This window comes from Lutra lutra, chromosome 2, assembly GCF_902655055.1.
Source record: "Lutra lutra chromosome 2, mLutLut1.2, whole genome shotgun sequence".
Taxonomy (NCBI): domain Eukaryota; kingdom Metazoa; phylum Chordata; class Mammalia; order Carnivora; family Mustelidae; genus Lutra; species Lutra lutra.
In genome coordinates, this window is record NC_062279.1 from 33939365 (window position 1) to 33960107 (window position 20743).

General features: G+C 41.2%; 1 long non-coding RNA gene across 1 annotated transcript; it reads left to right on the forward strand.

The window, feature by feature from the left end:
• The first annotated feature begins 280 nt into the window (after positions 1-280).
• LOC125094294 (uncharacterized) lies at positions 281-18801 on the forward strand. The gene is made up of 3 exons (XR_007125443.1): positions 281-400; positions 2122-2124; positions 18791-18801. It is a non-coding gene; the product is annotated as an uncharacterized LOC125094294 (long non-coding RNA).
• The last annotated feature ends 1942 nt before the right edge of the window (positions 18802-20743 follow it).

The following is a 20743-nucleotide window of genomic DNA, read 5'->3' on the forward strand; positions in this document are numbered from 1 at the left end:
CCATATATCTAATATTGTCTGTGTAACTTTGCGGAATTCATTGCCCTCGTATTTTGCAGTGTATTTCATCTCCTCCTGTGGAGGCCAAGAAAAACAAGGCTGTACCCACCTCGAGTCTTGCCCTGACATAAGTGCAGCCATCTTGATTTCTTGGGTTCTGACCTACTCAGGTTAGAACTTTAAACAGTCCCTCTCTCCTTTAATGATTGATTTAAACCCTTGGACTCCACTGCCTCTGTCTTTCATAACTCTGCTACACATTCCCCAACTGACCAGTGTTGACCCGAGTAGGTAGGGACAACTTTATGCCCCTATTCAGCAGGAAGAAATTATAGAAGATGAGACCTTTCACCTTCAACAACCTTAAAGATTTAAGGGTCAAAATTGTTCAGGGGGAAATGTGGAGGCTGAGAAAATTAAGGCCATCCCACCTCAGGTTTAGCTGATGTGGGAAACAGAGGCAGAAGAAAATCATTAAAATTCCTTACCTACTGACAAGCCCTTGAAACAGACAGAGTGGCTCTCCCCTGGGTACTTAACTTCCCTCACCTTGAGGTTTTGCTAAGGACAATCCTAGCCTGACCAACCCCCTACCCCAACAGGTCCGACCAGGATCCTGTAAGTCTACTTTAACAATTCCTTTATCTCTTACCTCCCTGTCCGAGGTAGTACTCCAGAATAGAAGAGGGCTTAGTTTGTTGTTCCTCCAACAAGAGGGACTATGTGCTGCACTAGGAGAAGAATGCTGTTTTTACGCTGACCATTCAGGAGTAGTAAAGGAATCCATGGCCAAAGTAAGAGAAGGTAAAAGAAAAAGAGAAAGAGAGGCACAAGAGAACTGGTTTGAAGCTTGGTTTAATAAGTCTCCCTGACTCTCCACCCTAGTCTCTACCTTAGTTGGGCCATTTATTCTACTTGTACTCATTTTAACTTTTGGCCCCTGCATTCTAAACAAACTTATTAATTTTGTAAAGGACCGTGTTAATACTGTCCAACTCCTGGTCTTAAGACAACAATATGAAAAGTTGCCCACTCCTGAGGGCCCCCACGACTGCCCTACAGATGAGCAAGATTCCTCATTATGAACAACTGAGAGGGGGCAATGAAAGAGTGGGTTAGCATAAGTACAGCCATCTTAGCTTGGGCAGCCATCTCAGGCCCAAGGACTGAACTTTCCCCTACTTTACTTTAGCTCCAGGGACCCCCACCCTGCTTTAGTTCCAAGAAAGTACCCCACCCTGCAACACCCCAGCAGCAGCTAATCAGCTTAAACCACCGGGGACAGCTAGGCAGTTGTGCCATGGAGACCAGATGCTGAAAAAAGCTTATCTTACTAAACCACCAGGGGGGGCGCAAGCCAAAAGTATGTATTGTCTCTGAAGTGATGGAAAATTACTGTGAGTTGGATGTTTTTAAAAAATGCTATATAAACCCTTGGCTTTGAGTGCTGGGGGTCCTTGTAGAAACCCGCTGCGTCAGGCAGATACTCGGACCCCAGCCAGCTGGAAATAAACCTCGCTGTGTGACTTGCATTATCAAGAGTGTTCTCTGTCTAATTGAGGGGTGGTCAGCTCCGTACCCTAACACTCCCAGTTGTTCGCAACCAGGGAGGTTTTCTGAAATTAGAATGGAAACTCTCTGAGGTCTTCTGTTTGCTTGGTCAATGTCTCCCTCATGAGCAGCTGTGTAACTCATGACAGGATCATAACTCCAGCCATGGCTGCCAATGCTGACAGAAAGCTTGAGCTGAGCTCTGTGGTTTAAAATGTATATCCTGAGTCGTCAAGGTTGTTAGATTTAATGTGTTTGACTTTGGGAAGGATTTGGAAAGATTTTGATGGACAACTCCTAACCCAAACCTGGAACTCAATTCACCTCTGAAATGAGAAAGGCCCCATTTCCTTTTTTGTCCGTCCCCCAGCCCCTCTTCCTCAACCTCATTTCTTCACGTGGTCCAAAGACCAATCACCCAGGAGACAGATGGTACATTGAGAATGTGTGCAAGGCAGCTGACTCAGGAGAAATACCCCTTCTCTGATGGAGGGGCAGCTTTCATTCCGTTTGAAGCCAGACTTGAAATCAATATGTCATTATAAACAAATTCAGTGCAGGGAGAGACAGGAAGTGGATACACACCCAGGGTAAAGTAATTTGGAAACATTAGTTACTTTGATACATGCTGCACACCAAAGAGACATGAACATATCACAGTGGATTTCTTTGCCTCAATCAATGTCCTTTCTTTTTCCCACTTAAAGCAGTTTTATAGACAAGCATGGTTACTTGCTTGGGGAAATTTCAAATTCCAGTGTCAATTTCTGACTGCTCATCCAGCTTCCAATCTCTAATTGTTTACTTGTAACTAGCACCTACATCATTTGCCTTAGAGAGAAAATCCCTGGTAAATTTGAGGAAAAAAAAAGAAAAAGTGAAATATGTGCTTCAATGCATTCTACAAGTAATGATGTTTGGAACTCAACTGTTGCCCAGTAGCAGAACTATCTTGAGAGTAAGCCCTTTGATAATGTTTCTATTCCTATAACCCCCTCAGAAATACAATAAGCCACTATAACAAGCAGGCAGTGATACATAAAATTGAGAAAGGGGCCAGAACAGGATTTACAAAATTCTCCTCTAGTTTTCCACACTATTCAGTCTTCAATGGATCTTTCTCAAAATACTTCGCCACTTCTACTAAGCTACTTTGAATCATCCCATCCCAATTCTTCAACTTCCGAACTTCTGTCCTGTCCCCTGTCCACCTGCAGCAAAGTCCTTTTTTCCTCCCCAGAACTTCTCCTCTCCTCGGTCTTCCAACCTGCTCTCAATTTGATGAGTTTTATCTTTTAGAACTGGATGGCCATCCTGACCCTCTTTATCTAAGGGAAGTATTTTCCTCTGTTTTGTAAGAATAAGGACATATTTGTGCTGATCCAGCTTCATTCTCTCATTTGATCAGGGACTGAAGTTTAGACTTTGGAACTTGAACAGAGTCCCACTAACCGGCCAATGTGGGGATTGACTATGTCACCCCAACCTCATTAACATCATGTTCCAACTAATTGATTGACCTGGTCATAATCCAGCCTGGCTCCATCCTGCTTTCTACTCCCAGTGTTAGTTCTAATATATTTTTTAAGGGCTTGGTGGAGGGATATATTTAGGTCTTTTATGGAAAAATATTTTAAGAATAAATGCAGCTATTTATAGAACCTGCTTTTAAAAGATTTGCATTAGGAATGCCTGTTGAGACACTGCTAACCTAGGGTTGTTAATTCTCTGGTCTCCATATAGAAACAAACATTTAAACCATAAATCTGTGTAGTAAAGATTAGCTTGGCCTCAAACAGACTTTCCAGTCCTTTATCCTTGTTAGCTGGTACAGTTGCTGGCTCTATCAGTTTAGTGAAATATGAGGAGGAGATTTGGCTATCCAGATGGATCTAATACGAAGTGCAAAATTTAAGACACACTATGTTATTTTGTTCATCTAATTTAGGCAATTTAGAAGTTCACAGGTTTTAAAGAAAAAACTGCTTTGCAAGTCTCCAAAGATTGATTTTTAATTCCAGTTTACTTGTGCATCTTTATTTTCACCTCTTCTTCCATTCTTTCAATATTTATTGAGTAATTACAGTGCAGATGGCACAAGGCTAAGAACTGGGTAAAGATCTACTGGGGGAATTGAGACATCTTCAAATGACTGTAACGCAAGCAGAACATCTCACCAAAAAGGCATGGAGGACTGGACATTCACAGATGAAGAAAGTAAGTTCCAGCCAGGGAAGACTGAGAAGGACTCTATGGAATGGATTGCTTTACCCATAATATAAACACAAAGAATTTGGACAGACCCGCAAAAGGAGGGAAAGGAGAGAAAACTATGTGAATATGTCAGACAGCAGAAGACCCTAGTAGGAATGGGTCTGAATGGTCTGGTGGAGGTAGGGTATATAGAGAAGTAATTGGAGATAAAATTTAGAATAAGCACTAGATTAACATGTCTTAAAAATCAGGGTAAGTTTTTGGGGGGAAGGTCATAGAGAACAACTTAAAAGAATTTGTGAATTTATTCTTTTGTTTGCTTTTTAGTAAGAAAAGAATCTATGTGGAAATTAAAAAAAATCAAGACCCTGTTGGCCTCAAAAAGGCTATTAAATCAATTGAGGTGAAAAGTAAAGAGGTTCTGAATGACGTAGCACAGTGAGAACAAAAAGGAAAGAACAAATTAAGACATGGTATAATTGAAATTGTGAAGACAGCATAGATCAGCTTTTAGAGGGCTGAAGGTCGAGATAAGCTCCATATTGTTTATAGAGCAGCACAAAGGGAAAAACCAGGAAAATGGGGAGGAAAATTAGATTAAATACTGTCTCATTCACATAATCCTCCAGTAGAGGTTATATGGTCTGTTCTTAGATCATTCAAATGTATTAAATTGCTTTCAAGTGAAAGACCATTGACTCTGAAGTCTGATTGCTTCGTATGAAATCTGACCATCCATTGGAGCAAAGGATGTCCACCTGGTCCCCATGGCAAGCTTAAATAAAGGTCAATCAAAGGCACTCTTGTGCTTTCAGCTTCATTGAAATGATCGGGTTATGGTTTGCAGGCTTTGCAGAGCTAGGTATTTTATAAATCATATTTATTCAAGAACATTATGCACGAGACCTGTACTAGATGCTAGTTTCTGCCTCCCAAAGCTATGGAGACCATGTTTCCTTCACTTTGTTTCACTTCCTCACTACTGACTCAGTCCACAGTGTTTTGCAATCTGATTTTCTCCCCACTGTTCAGCTGAGACATGTATTTCAAGTTAAGCCAGTGTCGTCACCACACTGAATAGCTTCTACCGATCCTCATTTCCTTCCCTCCATCTGTGATATTTGCAATTACTGATCCCCTTCCTGGCCTTGGATCTACTTCCTCCTTTCCTCACTGCTGCTCCCCTGCACTTTTATGGCAAGAAGACACAGAACAAACACACACATGTAGTTTTTTCTTTTGGTCTCACGTTGATTTCTGGGACATTTTTCTCTACTAAGTTTTCTAATAATTCTCTTTTCCTTTCCTATTCTTTCTCTGGCCACCCTCCTCTCTTTAATGAGGTTTCTGCCAGGGTTTTCTTTTTCTGAGTCCTTCTGTCCAGTATTTAAAAGCTCATTTCTTTGTTGACTTCATCTACCCTTATAGGTGAACGCTCTTTTGCCCCTCCCACAGCTTTACTGAGATATAATGGACATACAACATGGTGTAAGTTTAAAGTATACGAGGGAGTGATTTGATACGCAATATATTGCAAAATAACTCCCACAACAAGGTTAATTTTCACATCTCTCACCTCACATAATTACCACCTTGGTGTTGTTGTCTTGGTGAGAACATTTCAGATCTATCTTAGCAACTTTCCACTACACAATATGGTATTATTAACCATAGTCACCAGGTCCAAGTTTTAAACAAAGGAACTCTGAAGCTCTTGGCAATAGTAAGTAGTTCCTGAAAGACTGAGAGTGTTTGAGGGCAGATTGATAAGATAGGCAGGACCAAACCCTGTGAGAACTTCTGTGTCGGAATAAAACCGTAGACTGTATCCTGTAGGCAAAGGAGGACAATTCAACACAGCAGGGTGGTGACAGCATTCCACATTTTTGTTTGTTTTAGAAAGACCATACCCAAGCAGAGTGGGGAGTATTTGAGGCAAGAATGACCAAGAGATTTCAACCAGCATTCAACCCCCATTAATTGATACTGTGTTGAGAAGGATGCTGAGGCATCCCATGTTCAGGCTCAGCTGGGAAAGGGCCATACTTACATACTCAGGGCTGGTTGTGATTCCAGGCACAACGTCAAAAGGCATGGCTCCTGTCTACAACTTCAGTTAAAAAAAAAAAAAATCCATCTGATTTCACGACTCACTATCTAGGAAAGTGATGTATATTGTGGATTTAATGGAAGTATAAGCAGGGGCAGATTCAGCTTCCAAAAAAGAAATACTTTTCTCCATTGTTAAAAATGACTGTGGTTGTCAGGGGCACAGTATGGAGAAATTCAGATGACGTGCCATTTCTTTGCCATCAGATTGATAGGAGGTGAAGCAAAACCGGGAGAACGGTGGGGGAGGCAGTTAGGAGGCTGTTGCTGAAACCCAAAAGAGAAATGATGAAGTTTTAAATTAAGTTAATGTCAGTGGTGCAGGAGAGAAGAGGATCGGTTTGGGCGATGTTAAGATTGCAGTTGACATCACTCACAGAACCAGGGGATCACTATCGTTTAACTGGCAGGTGAGAGAAGGGCTCATTAAGAAAACAGAGAACGAAGGGCTTACCCCGATGCAGGAGAAAAACTCAGAAGGAGTGGGTGTCACAAAAAGCCAATTCCAGCTCAGAAAGAATGAAAGATGCCGTGAAGAGGTGAGACATGACAGGACTGAAAGATGCCCACTGAAGTTAGTTGCTAGGATAGCTGACCCTGGAAAGAACAATCTCAATGAACAAGCTGGGGGGTGGGTGGGTGGGGGCAAGGTAAGTGCTTCTTTTTTCTTACCTCCCATTCACCCCCTTTCAGGAGCTACGCTCTAAAAGCAAGGAAAGTAAGGCCATGGCCAACTTAAGGTCATGTCCCCTTTTTGCTGGGCTTTTGAGTGGGAAAGGTGCCAACGGGTTTACAAAGGGAAGCTTTATCTGGGAGGGGGATGCAGAAGAGATAGGTGAGAGGTGCCTCAGTTGGATAAGAAGCAGGACAGTCTTGGAGAGAGGAGCAAGGAAATGGGAAAGTGGGAGTGGGTGCTTGTCAGTTTGTAGGGTTTAGGGAGGAAACTGAGGGGATTCATGCATCATAGGCTCCTTTCATTCAGTCAGCTGGGTTCGTTTCCAGAGAGAGAGGTGGGGGAGAGAGTCCAAAAGTTATTCTTTTATACTGAAAATTCTTTTGTATTTGACATAGTACTGAATGCTATTGGAAATCAGAGGCAGGTGACTAGCAAGGAGTCGAAGGTCATTTGAGCATTTCTGAAGACCCAACTGTGGTTTTACAAATGAATTTGGTGGTTCTTACCCTTGGTGGTTCTCTTAGTATGACAAATCCTGTACTTGGCTACAATTAAAACAATGCTAGCAAGAGAAGTCCGCTTTACCCCTTGATTTTTGGGCTTGGTGCCCCTAGGAGCAGGGAGAAGGGACAGGGGGCTAGGGAAACACCCAGGGCATCAGGTGAAGCTAATTATTTCTCAATGAGTCCCTGAAGGAAGTCTTAAGAACTTAGTCCACAATGATGATTCTTCTAGCTTTATGTAGTTCTTAGAGCTCCTCTAATTATCCTACCAGATTCCTCTAGAGCCTACCTATGTGGTGTCCTCCACTGGCTAAATAGCATCAGAGCTGTATAACCAGCTTCGACTTTCTACTCTCTCTCCTGAAGCTCTATTTTCTGTAGGTACCTTTAGACTAAAAGCTTTCATCTTTTTGTTGGTCCTGTTCTCATTGACCATACTTGTCTTGCCCCAGTAAAAATCCATGAGTTTCCTCTTCATCTGATTAATATCAGTGAGCAACTCCACCCCAGGACAGAAAGCCAATAGACTGTTTCCAATAAATAACTCAGCATGCTCTCTTCTGAGTGTGATGAGATTGGCTGCTGGGCTCCATAAGCTGTTGAACCACAGCTGTGGTTTACAGATACTAAATTACAGGGCAGTGCCAATTGTTGTGAAGTTTGTGTTTGGCAGCCTTGAGATGTGCACACCAAGGAATCTATGGATATTTATTGCTCTAAGAATGTGTCTGGTTGATTCTTTAAGGTATAGGTTCCAATGGGTTGGCATTTCAAATTCCCATTCAGATATGATGTATGTATGTATGTATGTATGTATGTATGCATGCATGGATGGATGGATGGAGGGATGGATGGTTGGATAGAGAAACACATACAACAAGGAATTCAGCTTTTAGGAAAGTTATTAGTTCGTGTATAAGAATTGTTCTTAGAGATAAAGGGACCAGACTTAGGCCGAGATGACAGGGTGGTCTCCTCTCTGTCATCACTGTCAACCTCACTGACACCCCGGCTGTTGATTATTATGAGTGGAGTCTGTTGCTTTAGGTCTTGATTTGGTTTGCTGAAAGTTTGAATCAGTATTGATCCACATACCCTTATCAACAATTATGAAATCCCAGAAGCTCTGAAAATAAAAAATAGGTTTAAAGGATGGGTAGATTCATTTGGTGGCAAAACCTCACATCTGCCGATGTGATTTTATCTCTACTTTCAATTTCCTCAGTGTGAATGATTTCTTACAGACATATTAGTTTTGTGGCTACAGGGTTCTCTATCCCCATGGCCTGATCAAGGAGCTACATGATGTGCGTATATTACTATATAACTTCTAATATATGAAACATTCTGAATAGTAAAACACATTCATCCCCAAAGATAAGGAATGGAGAGCCTGTCCTTAACGTTCATCCCATCAAAATGTGACTACTATTGGCTTGAACATTTGGAGACATTTTGATCTTTTAACCTTTACTTTCTATAACTTAGTGATTCTCAAACTTCCCCACACAGTGGAATCTCTTGGAAATCTTTATAAAAAGCACTGAAGTCTGACTTCCACCCTCGAACATTCTGACTTAAGATGAGGTATGAACTGGCTATCAGCAGTAAAATCTGCCTAGGGGATTCTAGTGTGCAGCAAAGTTTGGAGACTACTGTTTTCACCTATCACAGTTATTTCTGGGGATGTGAATATCAGAGGGGCTGAGCCTCAACATCTTGCAGAGTGCTCTATGACACTTGAAATCAACTCGACTGCATAGACACCATTCTTTTGTTACTGAGCCACAAAACATTTTACTGTGTGGTGGGTTTTGTTCTCGCTCTTTTGCATGGAGCTTTCTCTGGTATTAGGGTCACATCACCATTATAAATCACTACAGCACAAAGACCTTCAATTTTCCATCCTAATTACACATCTGATACTTGTGTAATTCCGACAATGTAGTATAACAACTAGATTTAGTTACCCATAGCCTCAAAAAAATCTTTCAACAATCAACTGATAGTCAGTTACATAACAACTGATCTTAGTCCTCTAAATTAAATAATTGTTAGGGCAGCTCAGCCAAACACCTGCCTTTGGCTTAAGTCCAAGGGTCAAGTCTCGCATCAGGCTCCCTGCTCGGTGGAGAGTCTGGTTCTCCCATTGTCCCTCACTGCTCCTCCAACTCTCTCAAATAAATAAATAAAATATTTTTAAAAAATAAATTAAATAATTGTTATGAATGCAACATGTTTTAAAAACTGTTGCCCCATTCTTGTCCTAGCTATTACAAACAAAGCATATTACTTTCTAATATATCCTCAGCCCAGATGCATCCACTCTAGGTTATGAGTACTCACAAATGAGAAATAAATAAATAAATACATACATACATACATACATACATACATACATACAAGGAAGGAAGACTTCCCAGGAAGCCTAGAGGTGAGTTTTGATTACCAACTGGCTCCTGATTCTATTTGATTTATTTACTTGGACAAACTTAACTTCAGTGTCCGTGCCTTCCCAGACGTGTGAGACTTAGGCCAACTTTACAAAGACAAGGGAAACTTTAATTAAATGAAGCATTTAGACGCCCCTGGATTTCAAGAGTGGAACCACTTTCTCCGGGTTAAAAATGGGACTATGAAAACACACAGATTCTTACCCAGCAAAGAATGGAGAGAAATGTAAATGTTTTCCAATGGAGGCAGAAGGAAAATGCTCCTCGTTTGTGACTGAGTTATAATGTAGCAAATTCACTTTCGTTTATGGAAAATGTTTTTTATTGTTAAAGGAGGCAAATGAATTAGTGATAAGCTTTGTCAGCAGGAAGCCCGCAGCCGTGGTTTTCCCAAGGGAATGAGGACTAAAAAGTATACATTTAGTATTTGTCACAACTTAAAAGAAAATAACTTGCTTTTACCACTAACTATGTGGCTAGTTCTGTTACCTAGAGCCTCGAAACTAGAATTTGTTTTCATAGCAGATGATGTTTTTCTCAGCGTTTTGCATTGCTAGCCATCCAAGTGGCAATTAAGGCACAGCCAGCGTTAGAATTTGTGAGGCAATACAGCGAGAAGCACACCAGTGCAAACCAGTATTTTCCAAGTGGTGTGCGTTTGTGTGTGTGTTTTGTTTGTCTTGTTTGTTTGTTTGACCTGTTTAGGCACCTAGAAACTGGAGCCCTGGCTGCAGTTGTCAGTTGGAGGCCACCAAGAAGAAAGAAACAATGTACACTAATCAGGGAGGATCTTTTATTTGGGGGTATCATAACAAGCACGCAAGGATTGCTTGAAAATGGGTCCATACTGTGGAGTGAACTGTTAGGTTAACTATAAACTGAAGAATACCTTCAGATTTACAACTGCAAATGGTATGCCTGTGGTGCCCATGTTAGTATCAAATCCTGCCTCCCTAAGAGAGAGAAGTGGGTGTTATTTATGTTCTGGGACTATTTGGACCCTACTTTGCTTTAATAGTTCTTGTCTTGACCTTTCTGTCCATCCTGCTCTGCGCCTTATACTTGCCTGCCCTGAAAGAACGGTTTCCTTGTACTGAGGCTTCTTGACCATTTTTAGGGAATTCTCTCTGTAGTTGCTTGAAATTCACACTACATCAACTATTTCTATAATCTACAGCTACTGCCATTTCTAATGGCTATTACACAGATCCAGGCAGTGCTGAAAGCTAAAGTCTGAATTATTTCCCTCTGTGCACAGTCTACGCCAGAAATGCCTTCTTTCTATTCAAAACATTATAGTCCTTCGGGCTTGGCCCATGAGTTGTTGGCACCCCATCCCACCTGAGCTGGACCACAGTAATGTGAGAACCCTTTTACACCTCTGAGGCAGATATATGGGTAGCGGTGGAAGAATGGGGAACTGCCAGTCTCTGCAGGACTTTTTCAGAAAGGTTCCCCTACTGTCCACGGTAACAGTATAGCACCCTCAAATGTAATACCACCGGCCATGCTTCTCTATGCCAGCCTGGGGCAAACCAGGAGGACCAAGTTTAAAACAATTCAGGATTTGAGGCTTGTTGATTTAACAATTTCTCTGTCATTGAGTGAAAAAGAGTAGCACAGACAATAGATTCTAAGGATGGAAAATCTCAATATCCAGATGTGAGTATGCAGCCCAATGTTAAAAATTCCAGCCATGGGCTTTTCTTTTGTTTCTGACAATTTCCACTGTTACTCATTCAGGAAAGTCTGATGTTTCATTTGGGGCCATGCGTCACTCAGTTGCTGGGAAATAAAGGTGACCAAAATCCTCTCCCTGTCACCAGGGAGTCTCTCCCAGGAGGCCCACCTTCTATTTTGATCACAGCTGTTTCTAGCTGTGTGCCTTCTTGTGGTCGTCAGACAAAACTCTTCTGCAGAGAGTATCATAATCAAGGGTGTCAGTCACTTGGCTCTGGAGCCTAAAATTCTCATACCTTAACAGTAGTTATCAGGTCCAAATTCCTGGGCCCCAGGTTCCAGGAAAAAGACATTCACCAATGCACCCATCAAAGGGAAATTTGGTTTCCTCTATTACTTTTCAAGGTTTTGTTTGTTTGTTTGTTTGTTTGTTTTAAACCAGAAAGAAGTCTAACTGGGGAGGCAATCTGGCCATACTCTTTCTCTTGAAAGCAAGAAAAGAAAATAAAGAAAATATGAGTAATATTACATAAACCCCAGTGCAGCATTCTGTGCATGGCAGGTACATAACAGATGTTGAATTAAATTAATTTCATTAAGAATGAAGACCCAAGTGGTACTGTGTGCATTGCAAAGGATTCCCACCTAGGAAGGAGAGCCGGTTAATTGATAATAAGTACTTCTTTCTGGATGTTCTTCCACGTTTTGAGTTGTTTACTCACATGCCCTTCAACATTTAAACCTCTTTGGCCAGATTATGTAGTTTTAAGGCCAGATCCACGAAGAGCCTGTACCGTCACTGTGTGTCTGTACCCATATTTCCCTCTGTATTTTATTGGAATAAAAATGTGGTGCATTCAAGATAGATCTTGGCAGTAGAGCTAAAAATCAGTAATAAAAGATGAGAATGCTGGTATTCAGGTCCTTATTATAACCCAGGATCACATGCCAGGCCTGCTTCAGAGCTGAGGGAAATGTCATGAGTGAACTAGAACTTTGCAATGATGTCTATTTGATTATAATTCTCCACAGCTTCTTAATATTGTACTCATATCTAAACATTGTGCAAGACAAAAGGCAGGACAAAAATTGACACTAGAGGTTATTATTTCACCATGAGCTTTTGGGGAATTTTTTGCATAAAATAACAATGACACGCCTAACCAAAACATTTCCTTAGGATTTAATGACTCAATGGGGCTGAGACCACCTAGTGACCAACTGCTAAATCACAGGCTATGCCAAGGATGATGATGGATTTGACTATTAGCTAATAAAATTAGAAAATATCAACATTTATGTTCAGAACTGAATGTCTCACAGGATGCCGACCCAATACATAAGTGGTAAGTTACTGAAAACTGTACTAGACATACTCTGCGAGAGAATGGATATCATCCTGATTTTGGTGGCATCTAAACACCTACTTAATTAATCCATATTAAAAGGACAGTGCAGCTCTTAATCAGGAATGCCTTTCCTGACTGACCTCCTTGTACCCCACCCCACCACAAGTTAAATAAAAATTCTCAGTTAAATAAAAATAAAAAAGTTAAGCCACTTCTATCAATCAGGTCAGACGCACAGAATCTCTTTTCTTCTACCTGTATTTGTTTCATAGGATTATTAGAACAAAATACCACAAACTGGATGGCTTACACGACAGAAATGTATTCCTTCCCAGTTCCAGAAGTCAGAAGTCTGGGATAAGGATTGGCTGTTCACGGAAGCTGCAGGGAGAATCTGTTTCCTGTCTCACTCCTAGCTTCGGGTGCTTTACTGGCAGTCTGTGGAATTGCTTGGTTTGTCAGTGCATTGCCATATTGTCTGTCTTCATGTGGTATTCTCCCTGTGTCTGCGTCCATGTCCTTATTTCTTCTATTTATGAGGACACCTGTGATAGTGGGTTAGGCCCACACTACTGACTTTATTTTAACTTCATTGCCTCTGTAAAAATCCCTAATGTCTAAATAAGGTGACATTCTGAAATACTGGGCTTATGGCTTTAGCATATGCTTTTTGTGGGAAGCAAAATTCAGTCCATGATACCGTGCACCCACCATACTACATCTTGGTCCTCATTCTGATCTGATCTATCCGATGTTAGGTCACAGACAGAACATGAATGCGAACTGATTTGATCCCATGGGTTTCTGTGAGAACAGGAATTAGCTAATCAGTGGGTGAACAATGCTTTCTTCTTCCCCTTGATCAGGTAACAATAGCCATAAAAGGTATTGAACAAAGCAGTACTTGATTTCTTCCATACATCAAGCTCATACTCGTGGGCAGGTTCAACCCTTACAGCGTGCGCACACACACACACACACACACACACACACCCCTAAGGGATCAGTGTTAAAATAAATACCCAGGGAAAATCCTGGGAAGAAATAGTGACAAGCCATACCTGTTGTATACCAAGGAAAATCTTCTTGTCAGGAAGGTCTAGTTCTTATAGAAATTTTACGGCTGAGAGCCTGGGTCTTTTTGTATACAAGCTAGCAGATTCACCTCCTATTTTGCTGACTACCTACCTCTAATGATCTAGCCCTGGAAACATCTTGGCACACTCTTCAGTTTGTTGGACCCACAAGGTACCTACATGTGGCTACGATAGTTCTCTGGGTTGATGATTTGTGGCAAGGCTCATATAGGCCTAAAACTCTGAGTGCAGCCAGTAGAAAGCTGGGCAGAACATCAGAGCAAAGGCTGAGTTCTTATTGCTGATTTGGTTTTCTTTCAAATGCAAAAGTTCCAACAGAAAGATCCTTAAGAATACCAAAATCTGCTAATAAGCCACCTATGTACCAACGGTAATGAGTGTGATATGCACGGAAATTAAGTTTTTCCCTGAGGTGGAAATTGCATTTTATAGAAGAAGAGCTGCTAATCTTTTATAAGTAATGATCCATGAGCTATGTTTTCAGAAGGTCTGTTCTTTGAAATAACTGTTGTGCCTGCATCACACACACACAGGGAAGCAACTTTTTGAAGTTGTATCTCTGCCTGCTTTGTTCTGCTGTGTAATCAGCCCTGCAGTCCTTTGCAGTAGGTGGCCTTCCTTTGCTCTGGGCTTGCTTGTTAGACCAGGCCACATCCTCATCTTTTACAGAAACGCTGCTGAAAATGGCTAAACCTGAGGAGACACCTGGTGGAGAGTAGAAGCATTTGTCTCTCTGGGTAAGGCTTACTTTTTTCCTCTTTTCCAGTAGTATTTCAGATGCTAAGAGATCAAGGTAATGCCGCAGAAGCCTTGTATTTGCTTTTTAGCAGTCTGGAGATGTGAAGCCATTATGCAAGCAGTAAAAAAGACGCTGCACTAATTTAGCCTCCTTCTGGTTTATACACTAGGAGTTTACTTATTATTTATTTTTTCACTCATCTATGTATTATAGGTACGCCAGGGAAGCACAGGTCTTGGGTCCTGTGCAGAACTAATAGTGAGCTCTGGAAGCAAGGCAAGTAGTCATCAGGAGCAGGGATTAGAGGTGTAATTGTGCGGGGTTGAGACCACAGATAAATGCCAAGTGCATAGATAAATGCCAAATGCCAAATACTAAGTGAGCAGAGAACAGGTGACTATGGGAGAGCTCATGAATGGGTGGGCTGTCAAATAAGCAGAGCAGAGAAGGGGGTAGTGACCACTAGGACTGAGTAAAGGGAGAAAGAGAATGCATATAGAAGAGTAGATGGAAGGACAGCAAGAAGTATGTTAGGGGATTAATGAAGGACAGGTATGTCAGACTAGCTTGTAAGGTATGGGTTACTAGAGAGCTTCTTAGCCTCAAAACTGAGATGATACGTTCAGGAGGCATCTGGAATAATGGAATGTCAGTGGTTTTGGAGTCAAAACTAATGACTGATCTCTGACTCTTCTCCTAACTAGCTGTGTAGTTTTGGCAATGTGTGTGCTGTTACTACTAAACCCAGCCAAAACTCAGTGGCTTAAAACACCAATCATTTATTATTCCCTGTGAGTCTGTTGGCTAACTAATCTACCTCCAGCATACCCAGGGTGACTCTGTTCCACATTCCTCTCATCCTTCTCCTGGGACCCACATGCTCTCCTGGGTATGTTCTTCTCATGTTGTTGGTAGAGGGTCATGTGTAAATGTAACATACAGTGTGTAAATGTAAACATACAAGACCCCTTGGGCTGGCCACTTCTTCCCTCTTGTTCTGTCAGCAATGCATGGGATAAAGGCAAAGTCAGAGTCAAGGGGTGGCAAATATTCTCCACTCCTTTTGTGGGAGAAACTTAAAGTCACTTGGCAAAGTGAATTGATGTAGGGAGGGTGAGGAATTCAGCCAATGATTCAATTTGCCACAGGTAATTCCTATAAATTGCCATCTATATTGTCTTCATCTCTAAAATTGAGTAATAATGCCTGTCCCTTCACCTCAAGAGTTATGAAGATAAATACAATAATTAATGTATGTATAAGTTTATACTCAGCAGTAAAACATAATGAAAAGTAAGGAATAATTATTTGGCACCTGCTTACATTCTCTCCCTTAGGCAAAAATGTAAAATTATTTTAATTCCAATGCCATCCCCAAACCTCTAGCATAATACTCTGTATAGAATGTCCTTCCAGTATGTGCTTCCTGAAGAAAGGTAGGATGAAAATTTCTACAATGGCTTTGAACGTATCCAGAGGAATAAGTGGAAAAAAAAAAACAAAACTCTTGCATTTTGCTCCTGCTATCTTCATAGATGTTCAGATAATGCAGGAGACACACTATCCATCAGAAATGTCTTGAGGACTCCTTCTTTCCTGGGAGTGACAATTGTTCTTACGCTGCCCGTTCCACATACCCCTGCACTTCTCCTCTGTGCCCAAAGCATGAGTGGATAAGACAGTGAGTGGCCTGGGTTCCAGGAGGGACAAACTAGGACTGGCATAGAATCTTCATTGTTTCAGCATTATGCTCTGGTTAAAAGTGAGTTAACCTTCTGGACATGTTCAGAGTTAGTCCCATACATGTTCAGAGTTATTAATTCATTCAAAAATTATTGACTCCTGAGGGTAAATAGCATAGAACTCAGCATTATTTAGGATAAAAGGTAATATGTTACTTTCACATTGAAGCAGCTTGAACTCCAGGGCATGAAAGATACTTCTTTAAAAAGCAAGTTAGGCGATTTCAGTGGTTTTTAGTCATCTGGATTAATTGAAGAGAAGAGAATGAGTTTTCCTGATTTTCTGCAGCAAAGCATAACTTCATAAGTGACTATTTTTAAAAATATTTTATTTATTTAGGGGCACCTAGGTTAAACTTCTGCCTTTGGCTCAGGTCATGATCTCAGGATCCTGGGATCGAGCCCTGCATCTGGCTCTCTGCTCAGCAGGGAAACTGTTTCCATATCTCTCTCTGTGCCGGCCTCTCTGCCTACTTGTGATCTCTCTCTCTCTCTCTCAAATATATAAATAAAATCTTTGAAAAAAAAGATTGTATTTATTTATTTATTTATTTATTTGAGAGAGAGAGAGAGCGCACAAGCAGGAGAAGGGGCAGAGGCTGAGGGAGAAGCAGGGTCCCCACTGAGCAGGGAGTCCCACTTGAGGCTCAACCCCAGAACCCCTGCATCACGACTAAGCCACTCAGGTGCCCCCATAAGTGATTTGGCTTCAGGACTGACTTTAAAAGGAAGCTGAACTCTCCCAGATGACCAATCAGCTCTTCCAGTGGGGAAAGTGAGGGATGGGACAAAGTTTCCCATATCTGTGCTATGAGCTCCGGTTCCTCATTTCACAGTTAATTCTCCAGAGGTTATTTTGGCCAAGATTTAAACTGGCAGAGCTGTAGACATTCATATAATCTCAGATTTGAAAAAAATGGAAGAAATGACCAAGAGGATTCAGAATTGAAGTCTGTTCAAAGCCCAGGCTCTGCAGAGGAGATCAGGCGCGGAGAAGAAAGACGAAACAGCCACTAGAAACTGACACATTTGCCACTTGTCATGATACTTTTCTGCTCCCAGGGACTAAATCTAAGGATATGTCCAGGTTAAGCTTCAAAATGGTGTGTTTCTGATGGAAAGTTTTAGCTAAGTTCCTTCACAGGCAGATGTACCGTTCAGGCTGGTCTGGATTAATTTGGATTGGATTGAATTAAATAGAGTCCAAATTTGATTGGATTAAAGAAAGCTTTTAGAAACTGATCTATTTACAAAGTCCACAGGCTCTTTCCGATTTGTGTGGTTTCCCCCTCCCTAGCACCACTTTTCTTTTTTTTCTTTTTTTTTTTTTTTGGTCTTTGAAAGGCAATGCCTTGCAGTTCCTTTTTCCAAGATAGGAAAAAAAAAAAAATTCAACCACCAGCAAGGATCCAGAACTCAAGCACAACCCAGAAATAACAAATCGGTCTGTGTGTGTGTGGCAGAGGAAGAGAATGTACGTGGAGTGAAAAGCAGCTGTCATTTCAGACACTTAGACATCGTCATTTAGACAATTAGGGTGATAAGAAGGAAAGGGGCAGAAAACATGATTGGGAAAAGGCGAGGAAAACACCAATTTCATAAAGAGTTATGGATCTGAGAATTTGTGTTCAGTGGACTTTCATCTGCGTTCTTTGTGACCAGCTCCACCACCACCCTCCTCCCCTCCCTGACATTGAGCAGATATACTTGTCTCTTTCCTGGAGCGTGGGGGCAGAGGATCAGCCAGGGAAGAGAGAGGAGGCAGCAGCGGCAGAAGTCTCTGTCCGAGTTCTTTGAGTATGACCGGATAAAGCGAACAACAAAACAAAACATTTCTTGCAGGCAGTGGGAAAAGACTAGACCTGGAAGTGAAACAGCTGTGGTTTATTTTATTTTATTTATTTATTTATTTATTTTTATTTTTTAATTCACTTTACTGATACTCAACTATGCTTGATACACAAGTAGCCGTATCTGATGTACGCACCTTGATGCGTTTGGAGGTAAGTATGTCCTTGAAACCACTGCCACAGTCTACGCCATAATATAGTCTTCACCTTCAAAAGTTTCTTCTGCCCTCTTTATTTGTTCTTCTTTTTTATTATTATTTGTGTATGTGTGAGAAGAACACTTAACATAAGATCTGCCCCCTTAGCAAAAAAAAAAAAAAAAAAAGTGTACGAGATAGTAATGTCGTCTACAGGCACTACATAGTACAGGAGCTCTCTAGGATCAATTCCTCTTGCATTACAGAAACTGTAGCTGTGGTTTATAATCTAGGCTTACTAGCATGGCCTTAGACTAGTGACTGAACCCCTGTGTGTCTGTTTTCTCATATGTGGAAAATAAACTAATTATAAGCGCAAATACATTGTCGTGGGAATTACAGCAGGTAATGTATATAAATAGCCAAGCAGGGTGGCTGGAACAAAGTAGGTACCTATTACACAGGCTCCAGCTTTGATATTAGGAAAATAGGAGGCAATCCTTGATAGATTAATTATTCATATGAGATTTCGAGCCTAGCAAAGGCAAGAATACTGCATGGATCTGTGTGCCAACTCTGAGTGATTGGCAGGATCTGCCTGGAGAGTTGGGGTACGAATGTTTTTGAGAAAAAGCCTACTAGGAAATTATGTGGTGGTGGGCTTTTGCTGTCTGTTGTGTGTATAGAAAGGGAGAAGGAGGGCAAAATTTGCCATGTACTTACTATTTGTGTGGGTACCAATAGACAAACGCACATGTCTAATCTCCAAGAATCCCAAGAATCCCAATTAATTAAGTGTTACAAAAGCTACTCTGCCCATGGGGTGCCTGGTTGACTCAGTGCGTTAAAGCCTCTGCCTTCGGCTCAGGTCATGATCTCAGGGTCTTTGGATCAAGCCCCGCATTGGGTTCTCTCCTAGGCGGGGAGCCTACCTCCTCCTCCCTTCCTCTCTCTCTCTCTCTCTTTCTGCCTTTCTGTCTGCTTATGATCTCTGTCAAATAAATAAATAAAATCTTAAAAAAAAAAAACTACTCTGCCCTCTAGCTAGTCCCCTAATAGTCTGAGCAGATGTCTCTTAGTGTGTTTATTCCAGAAGCTAGTATCACTGAAAGTTTCCCAAAGTGATGATTCTTGAGCTCTGACGAATAGCAGTTAGACCTGCAGAGGCTAGAGGAGGAGAAACCTTTATCCCTGCAAGAGGGAACAACACAGACGAAGACAGTCAGGAAAAACCGTTGCATGGAGGTGAAGAGCATGGAGGCTTGCAAATCTAAAAACAGTATTTCTATGGGGGAAGTGGCTGAAGGCAAGATTGTTGAGGTAGGCAGGCTGCGTACCATGTTAAGCTCTAGGAAGGCATGTTATCGACTGGACTTGAGGGTGGTGGTATGCAATCCAACTCATAGCTCCAAGAAATTCCCCTTCATATGCATTAAAAATAATTTCCTTGACATGTTGAAACTGAAACACCTATGAGAAGCCAGACATTTTTATGTGCAGTTTTATTCTCTGGCCATGATCTGTGCCATCTTAATGATGCGGTAGGTCCTGAGATGGAACAAAATTGTGTGTACTTAGAGTTCATTGTTCTAACAGGTTGTTATTGCCGCCAGCATAGACACAAATGACAATGGCAAGTAAGGATTTCTGTGGGGACAGCTTGTGTTCATTTGGTTACTTGGCCTGCTCTGTCCTTTCTTCCTTACAAATTATTCTCTAAATACCCCTAGGAAGCTGATAATTTCCCCTCAAAGAATTAACCACGCTTTTGTCTGTGTACCGAAAGCATACTGCTTAAATCTCTGTCACGGTCTTTATTCTATTTATCCAGAAACTTTAGTTTTTTCATATTGTCAGCTGCTAGAAGACTGTCAGATCTGCTGTATAAACTTCTGGAAGACAAGGACTGGAGCGTTTTTTTTTTTGTTTTGTTTTGTTTTGTTTTGTTTGAGATTTTATTTATTTGACAGAGAAAGAGAGAGAGTACAAGCAGGGAGAGCACGAGAGAGAGAAACATGCTCCCCACTGAGCAGGGAGGCTGATGTGGGACTCAATCCCAGGACTCTGGGGTCATGACCTGAGCTGAAGGCAGACGCTTAACTGACTGAGCCACCCAGGTGCCCAAGGACCAGAGGTTTTTTGTCACTGTTCTGGGCATAGGACTCAGCCCTGTGCTTAGCACATTGCAGATGCTTAATGAACGTGTGTCCAAGTGAATGAATGATGATTGCTATTTGATGTTTGAAGTTCAGTTATCATGAGTAATGGAGCTGGTCACCTACCACGCTTCTACTATCGTTCATAAAACTGTGTGTCTAAATATTTGCCATGTTATCAGGGTATCTGTATTCCAAAAATAGATTAAGGGACAAAGGCCATGATGAATTTAAATCAAATTTATCAGGCTTATATAAATTAAATACAAAACAACTTATGATTATGATTTTAGTTACCATTGTAGCACCAACACATTGAGATTGTTAGTTCCTGGAGTAAAACAAAACAAAACAAAACAAAACAAAACAAAAAACTCCTGATTATATAACAAACAAGTTTTCTCCTGAATTGACATCAAAGAATAACAGTGCCATGATTTAATCATACAGGGAGCTGGTTAAGTATAGGGGAATGATCTAGGTCTAT